Here is a 13,005-nt window from a genome sequence, read left to right as displayed (position 1 = left end):
GGCAAAGTTGAATATTTATCATTTTAAGCTTGGAAAAGAGACCCTTAAACCCAGACTTGGGACCACACACCCAGTGAACAGTAATGTAAAATGCTTAATAAATGCGACCATATTAGTCCAGTAGCAGAGATATGGACGACCGGTATCAGGACTTACCAGAGAGGGGAAGAAGGTACACTACCGTTCAAAAGTTTGGGGTCACTTAGAAATGTCCTTGTTTTTTAAAGAAAAGCACACTTTTTGTCCATTAAAATAACATCAAATTGATCAGAAATACAGTGTAGACATTGTTCATGTTGAAAAGAGTATTACAGCTGGAAACAGCAGATTTTTTAAATGGAATATCTACATAGGTGTACAGATGCCCATTATCAGCAATCATCCCTCCTGTATTCCAATGGCATGTTGTGTTAGCTAATCCAAGTTGATCATTTTAATAGGATAATTGATCATTAGAAAGCCCTTTTGCAATTATGTTAGCACAGCTGAAAACTGTTGTGCTGATTTTAAAGAAGCAATACAACTGGCCTTCTTTAGACTAGTTGAGTATCTGGAGCATCAGCATTTGTGGGTTTGATTACAGGCTCAAAATGGCCAGAAACAAATAACTTTCTTCTGAAACTCGTCAGTCTATTCTTGTTCTGAGAAATGAAGGCTATTCCATGCGAGAAATTGTCAAAAAATCTTGTACAACGCTGTGTACTACTCCATTCACAGAACAGCGCAAACTGGCTCTAACCAGAATAGAAAGAGGAGTGGGAGGCCCCGGTGCACAACTGAGCAAGAGGACAAGTACATTAGAGTGTCTAGTTTGAGAAACAGACACCTTACAAGTCCTCAACTGGCAGCTTCATTAAATAGTACCCGCAAAACACCCGCCTCAATGTCAACAGTGAAAAGGCAACTCCGGGATGCTGGCCTTCTAGGCAGAGTTGCAAAGAAAAAGCCATATCTCAGACTGGCCAATAAAAAGAAAATATTAAGATAGGCAAAAGAACACAGACACTGGACAGAGGAACTCGACTCCATCCCGGAGTCGCCTCTTTACTGTTGACGTTGAGACTAGTGTTTTGCGGGTACTATTTAATGAAGCTGCCATTTGCTAATGATTACAGGCCTTTAATTCAGCATGAGAATCCTCTTTTTTTTACTGCTTAAGATGGGGTTTGACGTGGTAGCAGACAGTGTTTCATATCCATTTTGTATTTTGTTTGTGAAGAATTTCGTACCAGAACCCTTCTCACTGCAAGGTACCAGGGCATGCTTTTGGCTTGCTGCTTGGTTTGGGGTGTGAACTGTCTGCACTCTGCAGATGGTTGTTTAATGGACTTTCATGGTTTAACAGTCTTTGTGTGTTTTCTATCCTGAACCTCTTGAATCAATTGCTTGGATGTTTATTTCTATGTTTGAATGTTTATGCTGTGTTTCCCTGGCCATCTAGTCAATCTTAAAGTGATGGTTCAAATCCACTGTTTAGGCTGGGCACAGCAATTGCACCAGTTCCTTCCCATAGTATAATAGGGAAACACTAGCTAAGTTGCTGTGCTGCTTATTGTTTTGTCAGATGTGAAATAATAAGAGAAAGGTCATGTCAATGGCTTTTCCAGATGTTAGTGTATGTTCACTAAGCAGTTAATTTTCCATCACTTGGCGAACGTTTCATCTTGTTCCCAAAGGATTGTGTAAGGGAGAGCCAGTCACGTACTGGACCAGCGACGATTAGTGAGGGGAAGGAGAAAAAGGAGCCGTCGGCTGAGAAGCCCAAAACCTCTTCCACCACCTCCTCATCTGGCTTCTCCCTGGGCAGGCCCCAGGCCCAGCCCACTGCTGGGAGAATCTCTGGTGTGGAATCTCTGGTGTTAATAATAGTCCTGTGTTCTGATGACTTGGGAATCCCAAGTGAAAGAAAAAATATTATATTTATTGATTGACTAGTGCGCTGAGCCATACGGTACCAGACATGTCCATCCACGGCGGCCTGTCCTCGGTGCACTGCTCACTGGACCTGGAGCGCTACCAGCTGATCCGTGGCCTGCTGGACAACAACCTGGGAGAGCCAATTGAAGAATTCATTTGCTCGTACAACCTACAGGACCCCAGTAACTATGTGAGTAAACACACACTCTACACTGTGGCCGACTGTCAATTAAAGACTATTAATTGACTAACAATGTTGAGAGGGATTCTTCCGAGTGACTCCATGTGTCCCCAGACAGTGTTGAGTGGTGACGTGTACACCAGCCTGTCCATCCTGGCGGATATGATGAACATCAGTCTGGAGTTGCTGGACAGCCCCAAGGCCACTGGACAGAAACCATGCTCACTAGCCAGGTTGGTGTTAACACCTAATTTTGATCACGGAGATATCAAGTGTTTGCTCTGTAGTTACTTTAGCAAATTACCAGGGTTGGGGACAAATCCTATTTATATTCAGTCAATATCAGGAAGTAAATGGACAGTCCCAATTGCAACGTTCCTCACTGAAGCGCTCTTCTCCTTCTCTGCAGGTTTGATTTCATAAAGTCCAAGCTGCTGTTTGAGAGTTTCTCTTAACGGTTCCAAGTCTGTGAATCCGGTGTCTCACTCCATCTTGGCATATGACACCCGTTACGCCTGGCCGGGCATGGATGCGGGCAGCAGTGCCAGGGTCATGCACAATGTTTTCGACTGCATCCTGCAGCCCAGATGGGTGTCAATCGGGCCACCCTCCAGCTGGAGCTGCATTACAGGTATGTGACATGTCTGCAGATAACATTTTTCTGTGGTAACATGTATAAAGAAAATAACAGCGGTCCAAGCATAGAGCCTCGTGAAACGCCAAATTCAAAATCTGTACCTGTATTGGCAAATGGGTCTTTCTATAAATTAGGGTACCCGTGAGGATTTCCTATACTGGAGAACTTGTTACAATTATTGAAAAGTCATTGATAGTAATCTGCCACTTTTTTTATGTCATTATATTAAGACATAAGGGGGAACATAGCGATATTCAATACAATTCAAGAGTTGATTTAAAACTATGTTTAACCGTTTCTCATGATTGGTGTTTTGACGGACTAGTCCACAATCGTGTGACATAAAAACAATACTTTTCTGTCCTTGCATGTGTAAGTTGTCATTATGTCATATACAGTGAAGTCAGAAGTTTACATACACATTAGCCAAATACATTTAAACTCAGTCTTTCACAATTCCTGACATTTAATCCTAGTAAAAATTCACTGTTTTAGACCAGTTAGGATCACCACTTTATTTTAAGAATGTGAAATGTAAGAATAATAGTAGAGAGAATGATTTATTTCAGCATTTATTTATTTAATCACATTCCCAGTGGGTCAGAAGTTTACATACACTCCAATAGTATTTGGTAGCATTGCCTTTAAATTGTTTAACTTGGGTCAACTTTTCAGGTAGAAGCTTCCACAAGCTTCTCACAATAAGGTGGGTGAATTTTGGCCCATTCCTCCAGACAGACCTGGTGTAACTGAGTCAGGTTTGTAGGCCTCCTTGCTTGCACACGCTTTTTCAGTTCTGCCCACAAATGTTCTATGGGATTGAGGTCAGGGCTTTGTGATGGCCACTCCAATACCTTGACTATGTTGTCCTTAAGCCATTTTGCCACAACTTTGGAAGTATGCTTGGGGTCATTGTCCATTTGGAAGACCCATTTGCAACCAAGCTTTAACTTCCTGACTGATGTCTTGAGATGTTGCTTCAATATATCCACATTATTTTCTTTCCTCCGTCACGCCCTTAGAGGACCTTTTTATGTCTCTATTTTGGTTTGGTCAGGGTGTGAGTTGGGGTGAGCATTCTATGTTTTGTGTTCTATGTTTTCTATTTCTTTGTGCTTGGCCGGGTATGGTTCTCAATCAGGGACAGCTGTCTATCGTTGTCTCTGATTGGGAACCATACTTAGGTGTGCTTTTTCCCAATTGTGTTTGTGGGAGGTTGACTTTGTTTAGGGCACTTAGCCTTTGAGCTTCACGGTTTGGTAGTGTTTATTGTTTTTGTTCTGCGTCATTTTGATCATTAAAAGATCATGTACGCTCACCACGCTGCACCTTGGTCCTCTCCTTTCATCAACCGTGACATCCTCATGAAGCCATCTATTTTGTGAAGTGCACCAGTCCCTCCTGCAGCAAAGCACCCCCAAAACATGATGCTGCCACCCCCGTGCTTCACGGTTGGGAGGATGTTCTTCGGCTTGCAAAGCCTCCCCCTTTTTCCTCCAAACATAACGATGGTCATTATGGCCAAACAGTTCTATTTTTGTTTCATCAGACCAGGGGACATTTCTCCAAAAAGTATGGTATTTGTCCCCATGCACAGTTGCAAACAGTAGTCTGGCTTTTTATGGCGGTTTTGGAGCAGTGGCTTCTTCCTTGCTTAGCGGCCTGTCAGGTTATGTCGATACAGGATTAGTTTTACTGTGGATATAGATACTTTTGTACCTGTTTCCTCCAGCATCTTCACAAGGTCCTTTGCTGTTGTTCTGGGATTGATATGCACTTTTTGAACCAAGGTACATTCATCTCTAGGAGACAGAACGCGTCTCCTTCCTGAGGGGTATGATGGCTGCGTGGTACTGAGGTGTTTATACTTGCGTACTATTGTTTGTACAGATGAACGTGGTACCTTCGGGCATTTGGAAATTTCTCCCAAGGATGAACCAGACTTGTGGAGGTCAACAATTTTTTTCTGAGGTCTTGGCTGATTTCTTTTGATTTTCCCATGATTTCAAGAAAAGAGGCACTGAGTTTGAATGTAAGCCTTGAAATACATCCACAGGTACACCTTCAATTGACTCAAATTATGTCAATTAGCCTATCGGAAGCTTCTAAAGCCATGACATCATTTTCTGGAATTTTCCAAGCTGTTTAAAGGCACAGTCAATTTTGTGTATGTAAACTTTTGACCCACTGGAATTGTGATACAGTGAATTAAGTGAAATAATCTGCCTGTAAACAATTGTTGGAAAAATTACTTGTGTCATGCACAAAGTAGATGTCCTAACCGACTTGCCAAAACTATAGTTTGTTAACAAGAAATGTGTGGAGTGGTTGAAACACTTAGATTGGAGTCATTAAAACTAGTTTATGTAAACTTCTGACTTCAACTGTATTAAGGATTAATCATTAAATGAGACATTGAACTTGAACCCTGTACAAATCCTGGATCTAACTGTTGGACAGTTTATATTTAAAAAAATATATATTTTATCTCAGAAATGCAGTGTAACTACATAACATTTCGAGTCTCCTTATGTTGCGTGGTGAAAATAGTTTTCATGGGCACACAATGTATGCCAGGGCACAAATAATAATAATAATCAATAATTTTACATATACAACTTTATCTGTTCATTTTTAAATTGTGAATAACTCACCACAGGTTAATGAGAAGGGTGTTTGAAAGGATGCACATAACTCTGCAATGTTGGGTTCTATTGGAGAGAGTCTTAAATAATTTTGTGTTTGCAAAGGGCATCAGTGTCTTAACAGCGCGATTTGCCAATGCAGGATACTCTGAGCGCAGCCCAATCCATAAGTCTGGATTGGTGTTCATTTCTTACACTGAGAAAGTGTAACAGCGTCAGCACGAAGCAAACTGAGTCTAGTTTTTTCTAAAGTGTTATATTTCCCACTGTAGATGTTGCGTATTACTCTACAGTAGAACTATGTAAACACCATAATCAAGTTCACTTTAAGAGTTGAATGGGGAAGACTGCGACAGAGTTAAATCTTTAACACTTTCAAGTGTTATTTTAACACCAGTTTAGAGGGGCTCATGTTAACTGAAAGTAGTGTACATTTAACACTTTCAGAGTTAAATATACACCATTGATTTTGATGTGTGCTTAACGGATGTCTAGTCCTAGGCCTATGTTGTTTTCTGTAGGTGGAGTTGTGGGCCAATTTGCATATTCTTCTTAAGAACACATGTGGAACTACATAAAAATCTTTATTTTTGTTTCAAACCATTTAGAAATGTTGATCCCAATGTCACATTGGCCACATTATTTATACAGTACTAGTCAAAAGTTTGGATACACCTACTCATTCAAGGGTTTTTCTTTATTTTTACTATTTTCTACATTGTAGTATAATAGTGAAGACATAAACTATGAAATAACACATATGGTATCACGTAGTATCCAAAAAGGTGTTAGACAAATCAAAATATATGTTTTACTTGAGATTCTTCAAAGTAGCCACCCTTTGCCTTGATGACAGCTTTGCACTCTAAAATGGCACCCTTTTCCCTATTAGCCAGGGCCTAGGGCTGTAATGATGGGCTCTGGCCAAAAGTAGTGAACTACATAAGGAATAAGGTGCCATTTTAGACATTACTCTTTAGGCCTCATGAAGCCACAGGCACACACATACTAATCATTTGCTTCTCCTCCCTCCTTCTTTCTCTCCTGACAGGTCCACTAGGGACTCTTCGTGTTTCACGGTTGTCCTCAACAACCTGTGTGTGTTTCTCATCTTTGATTGGCTCCAGTTGGTTCGGGACTTCCTGCGCATGCCCTTGAGAAGGGGTGGGTGGTCCACCTTGCCAGCTCTGGCCCAGCGGCAGCAGTAACCCAGGCACCACGGGTGCTGTCATGCACTAGACAGTCAAGGGCGGCGTGTTCACCAAGAGGTCTACTGTGCCTGTCATGCAGGATCGGTACCCGGAGGTCAAGATCAATGTGGCGGGTGATAAGGAGCTACAACAGACACACACACACACACACACTGTCATATGTCTCTGGGGTTATTTCTTAATTAAAAAATTCAAATTGAAAAGAACTGTAATTGGTCAAACTCTTAAACTCTCTGATAACTACACTGAGCAAATATAAACACAACATGTAACGTGTTGGTCCCATGTTTCATGAACTGAAATAAAAGTTACTAGAAATTGTCCATACACACAAAAAGCTTATTTCTATCAAATTCTGTACACCAATTTGTTTACATCCCTGTTAGTGAGCATTTATCCTTTGCCAAGATAATCCATCCACCTGAGAGGTGTAGCATTTCAAAAGCTGATTTAAAGAGCATGATCATTACACAGGTGCACCTTGTGTTGGGGACAATAAAAGGCCACTCTAAAATGTGCAGTTTGGTCATACAACATAAGTTTTGAGGGAGAGTAAAATTGGCATGCTGACAGCAGGAATCTCCACCAGAGCTGTTGCCAGGGAATTGAATGTTAATTTCTCTACCATAATCCGTCTCCAATGTTGTTTTAGAGAATTTGGCAGTACGTCCAACCGACCTCACAACCGCATGATGTCGTGTGGGCGAGCGGTTTGCTGATATCAACATTGTGAACAGAGTGCCCCATGGTGGCAGTGGAGTTATGGTATGGCATTTTATCGATGGCAACTTGAATGCACAGAGATACCGTGACGAGATCCTGAGGCCCATTGTCATGCATTCATCCGCCGCCATCACCTCATGTTTCAGCATGATAATGCCACAGTCAACAGCCTGATTAACTCTATGCGAAGGAGATGTGTCACACTGCATGTGGCAAATGGTGGTTACACCAGATACTGACTGGTTTTCTGATCCACGCCCCTACAGGTACACGTAAGTGACCAACAGATGCATATCTGTATTCCCAGTCAAGTGAAATCCATAGATTAGGACCTAATGAATTTATTTCAATTGACTGATTTCCTTATATGAACTTATATGACATGTTTTATGACATTTTTCGTTCAATATACTTTAATGAGGGACAATGTACTTGCTACGACTCTATGTTGTCTCACCTAGCTATCCTAAGATGAATGCAGTAATTGTAAGTCGCTCTAGATAAGAGCATCTGCTATAGCTATTATGCAAAAATATTCATGTTAGCGTTTCTATTTTCTTACCACTACCTCCCTAGAAGCCTCTTTCTGTTTTTGTTCCTCGCCACATCCTGACCCACGAGTGTTCAAATAACACTGTTATAACTCAACAAGCAGATATAGATCACAGCTGGTTACCATAACCCTGGTATGATGTGATATGTTTTGTCCTCAGAGGGTCAGCTGACTCGGTTACAGGATCTAGGCTTCAGTAAGCAGGACTGCAAACGAGCCCTGATCCACTGCAACGGTGAGGAGGCTCTAGCTACCATCCTCTAACAATCTCCTCTCAGTAGGAATCAACGTGTATCTGCTTCTGTTATATCCCACTGGCCGAGTTCACCTTCTCGTGTCAGTTTGAGTCCCTTGCCCTTTATATATGCAGAAGGAACTCACCTTTTCATGTCATTTTCAGTCTGTATTTTTGGAGTTTGGATGAAAGCAACAGACAATCTGAAAACTCTGTCTGTTTTTATAGCTACATTCAAATACCATATTGTGTAATATAATGTTAGTGGTATATACTGTATTATTAGTACTATAACAACAACTATATAATATCTTCGGAGACCTCATTCTCCGTTGAACTCCAATGGCAGGGCTCCTCTATGTGCTGCAGTGGATCGGCTCGACCCATGAGGCCAACAACAGCTTCACTTTGTCAGGGGGACTACGACCACAGAGAACTGTCAGGTGAGCATGCTGGTGATGAACACCAGGGGGCAGTCAGTCACAACATTTAGCTTTAACCCACGAGAGATCATGTAACGATCTTAACTACTGTTCCATTGTGTGTGTCCATATCTCTGTGTGTGTCCGTTTTCATTTGCATCTTTGTGTGTGTCAGGTTGGGGGCCCTTCATCGAGCGATGGCCCTGTTTCAGTCTGCAGGGTGCCTCCAGCCATCGCACCTCAAGATGGGCATCCACGCCAAGCAGACTGGACGTCAACATCACCTCTGTCCTTTTGGGTATGACCTGCACTGCCCACTATTTGGGCACAGCGGATGCTTCTGACACGGCAGCCTATTCCCTATGTCGTGCACTACTCTTGATCCCGGTCAAAAGTAGTGCACTATGTCGTGAATAGGGTGCCATTTTGGGCACACCAGTGTCTTTGCCTTCTTCACACCTTGTTTAACTACAGTGGGTTAGTCCCGGATATATGTAAGCGATGTATGTGTGATCTGTAGTGGTGGACTTTGAATGGATTTGAGCACAGATTAACCATTATATTGACTAGATATTCTAGTGGCTGCTCTAATAATGAAAATAAATATCTTACAAGATGGAAGGCAGTCAGGATGAGGCAAGATCAGGTGGTATCATTCTAGCCAATGAGAGGGCAGATATGTGTGAACAGCTGGCACAACAGTTTCGTCTAGTTACCACAGCCACAAAGTCAAAATTGGTTATATCCTAAAAATTCATTAAAACTAAAGTAGCTTTTTAGATGTAATTTAAGGTTAGTCATAAGACTAGCAGTGTGGTTGAAGTTAAAATTACAATCACATTTTAAGAAGACAAATTGTAGAAATAGTTAGGGTTGATGACTTTGGCTGTGGTAACTAGTGACAACCAGTCACAACTCCGATATAAATAGCTTTTTTCTCAAAGTTGCTGGTATGTCACATGGCCTACTTATATCACTGGTGACAACCTACTCATTAGTACCTTCTATTCGATCAAATAAGCCACAAATAGCAAATAAGCCACTATCATTTTTTGTTAGTTCGTTGACCTCCATGCAAAAACTCCTTGCTCACCAAAAAAACAAAAACGTTCCACTTGCTGGAGAAGACAGATTTTGGCCCAGTCATGGCTCTCACTTTGCTTCTTCTGCTCTGATTTGAGTTTCCTTGAGTTTTCTTCCTTGCTACTGCCCTCTTCTGGCTACACAGAGCAGTACAGCCTTACCAAGAGCATCTTGGCTGGCTGACGACTGCAAGAAAGAGGAGCAGCCTCGGCAGCCCTATCCTGGATGGGCTCCTCAGTGGACCCCCCCGTGCTTCGGACAGAGTGAGTACTGTTTACACACACACGCGCATCACTTGTTATGAGCTGAAAATAGCCTCCGTAGAAAAAAGTAGAGCCCTCATACTCAATTGCTCCAGCACATTACTGTATTAGTTAGCGGGTAGTTACAAAAATCAGATTTAATATACGTTTGTTCTAGAGTATATGATTGCGTGGTTCCCACTTTATTCTATGCTAACGTTTCGATAGTGCCAGCATTTTTTTTGTATTTCCATTTGTATCACGTCATCTTGTGTTGATTTTGGTGGATATTTTTGCTATGCAACAAAGCTTTACACAGATGCATTGGACACCTGCCTGAATTATCGCCGCCTTCGCATGGTTATTGCACATTTGGATTGTTTGACGAAAATGAAAATGTTGATTCAAGTGTTGGGAATGACTGTCTATTTACACAGCTCCTTTGCCTTGTCAAAATGGTGTATTGAGAGTTAAGACCGACTCATGTTTTTGTTCAATCATTTTGGTAAGTCTTTACTTTACGGTCCTAGGCCTATATAGGTTTATCGTGTCTAAATTATGTTATCAGCAAACAGCTACGACATTTGTTATGGCCTTATTATGACAGTGTAGGCCTTATGGCAGAGTGCTTCAAGTCAAAGTAAGATTGCTGTTAAGATGTTATTTAGCTTAGATCCAGGTCTTTTGCTTGGTAGTATGACCACATAATATAAAATAAAACACACTTGTCATGGTTGGTATTAAAACATGTTTTTTTTAGTACACCCTGACCTTTGCCCTCTCTTCTGACCCCTTGCACGCCTCTCCTCTCTGTGGTAACTGTCTCTCTCTGCTGTCAGGTGTCCCTCTTGCCTACCACAGTCAGTTTGACTTGCCTTGAGCAGCACATTGACTCCAGAGGTACAGTCCATAGATCAGAGAGAGGGCAGCAGGTTGGCCTCCACCATAGAAATAGAATTACAAGAATGGTAATAAATAAGTAGAATGGGTGGACCGGTGGCCAGGAAGTAGTCGAATTATATTTCTATGGTATCCACACCATGGGTTTTCCCATCTCAATGCTTTTCCTTTATCATGTGTGTCATTGCTATCCTTACTTAAGCACAGCGTTAATGCAACGTTATCACAGTGTTTTGTGTAACACTAGTGTTTCACGATCTTGTGACAATATTGGCAAATTTGACCCACTGTTAAACTGAAGTCAGTATAATCAGCATCCACAGAGACAGTATTTTATTGACCCCCCCCCCCCCCCCCCCTACATTAGTAGTTTTTCCTTTTTTTATATTTTGAATTTCAGAGAGTCCAATCTATTGTTTAACATAGGAAAGTGGATGAATGACAGTTTGAAGTTATAGGCCCGGTAGTAAAGAATACCTCTCTTTCCTCGTCTGCTTCATAGTCAATAACACAGGGTGTACTATGTGGTTCACCACCAACCCTACAAGATCAGTGGAGCAGTCTTCCCACTGATGTCATATTGCAATGTCATATTGCTGAGTCTACCATTAAAAATGTGCAGCCCAGGCATCCTACATTTGATCGTTGTGCCTTCCTGAATCATTGCATGTTGGTAACCAGAGTCCTCAGTTTCCCCACAGGGTGGCGCTGTCTCACAGTGGCAGTGCAGACCCCATATCCCACGTGCACAGCTCTGTCAGATGACAACCACATCGTCAGCCAGTGGCAAGAGGTGCTGCCTGGAGAGGTGATTTCCTTTGAGTTTGAAGCTCGAGGAAAACTCAGGCATAGGTATGGTTTGTGACGCATCCCTGTTATTTTCATATAGGGAATAAAACCTAAAACAAAAAAGTAAAAGGACAAGAGGGCAAATAAGACTTTAAACTGGTGATCGCACACAATTCACAATCCATAGCTATGAATGCCAATGCGAGAAACAAATTGCCTTAGACTGCACTGACTAAGTCACTCTGGATTTAAATGTAAAAATGAATGCGAACCTAGACTGGATATCGGTCTATATTTGGATTCTAAACTGTTGTTGGTTGTGTTTCTCTCTGCAGATATACTCACGAGCTGAAGCTGCCCCTGGTGTGGGTGGGGGGCTGGGAGCAAGTCAAACTCGTGTCGGTGGCCAAAGTGGTCGTGTTCTATCGCTATGCCACCCCCGACCGCAATAACCCTTCTTACACGGTGAGTCCTCAGGTCAAAGGTCAAGAGCTGTGGTCTTACTCAATTGTTAAAAAAAACAGTATCGGCAGTATCAGAATGCTGCTTTGTGCTTATGGTTTGTGATGTTTATTTTTTTCTAAGTGGGCAGCCCTATCAGCAGGCCCAGCATCATACACCCACATGTCTATGTCCATAGAGACACATACCACCTCTACTGGTAGTATTTCTACTACCAGCAGTACTACACCTGCACCTGTCGACGACACAAGTGTTTCTGCTTCCACGAGCACATCCAATGCTAGCATCAGTTATTCTAAATTTGTTAGCCCAGCTAGCATGGACACCGACAGTTGTGAATCTGATGCAGCCTAAGAGCTACTGCCCCCTTACGCGGGAAAGCACCGAACAACAGACAGGGACGTTGGGCCATCAAACAGGCGCAAATATGATAACTACATTGATTTGGGGTTCACTTATATTGGGAGTATTGCCTTTCCTCAGCCACAGTGTGTTATATGTGCAAAAGTACTATCTCTCAACTCGTTGAAACCTTCACCCTTGCGCAGACATTTAGAAACAAAACATGCAAATTTGAAAAATAAGCCACGGGAGTCTTTTGAGCGAGAATTAAGATGATTTTCAGGTAGTAAGACATGTATAAAAGCAACAGATACCATTAATAAGAAGGGGCCAGAAAAGTCTTATATGGTGAGCTACCGAGTGGCTAGGACAGGCAAGCCCCATACTATTGTGGGGCACTTAATTCTTCCTGCTGCCGCGGATATGGCTGGGACAATGCTGGGGGGAAAAGGCAAAACAATATATACAGACAATGTCTTCATCAAATAACACGGTTTTACGACGCATCAGTGGTATGGCAGGAGATGTTTTAAACCAATTACTGCTTTGCATACAAGCAAACCACTGGAAACCAGGACAACAGGAGAGGATATTTTTTAAGTACTGGACAGCTTTGCGACATCAAATGGACATGTGGTCAAGATGTGTTGGTATCTGTACTGA

General features: G+C 42.0%; 1 long non-coding RNA gene across 1 annotated transcript; it reads right to left on the bottom strand.

Annotated features, from left to right (window-relative positions):
• Window positions 1-6,059: 6,059 nt before the first annotated feature.
• Window positions 6,060-9,872, bottom strand: LOC149981232 (uncharacterized). The gene is made up of 2 exons (XR_016483282.1): window positions 9,618-9,872; window positions 6,060-6,715 (listed from the first exon to the last, which is right to left on the bottom strand). It is a non-coding gene; the product is annotated as an uncharacterized LOC149981232 (long non-coding RNA).
• Window positions 9,873-13,005: the final 3,133 nt, after the last annotated feature.

This window comes from Oncorhynchus mykiss, chromosome 9 (genome assembly GCF_057628025.1).
Source record: "Oncorhynchus mykiss isolate SJ-2025 chromosome 9, ASM5762802v1, whole genome shotgun sequence".
Taxonomy (NCBI): domain Eukaryota; kingdom Metazoa; phylum Chordata; class Actinopteri; order Salmoniformes; family Salmonidae; genus Oncorhynchus; species Oncorhynchus mykiss.
This window is presented reverse-complemented; position numbering and strand designations above follow the sequence as displayed.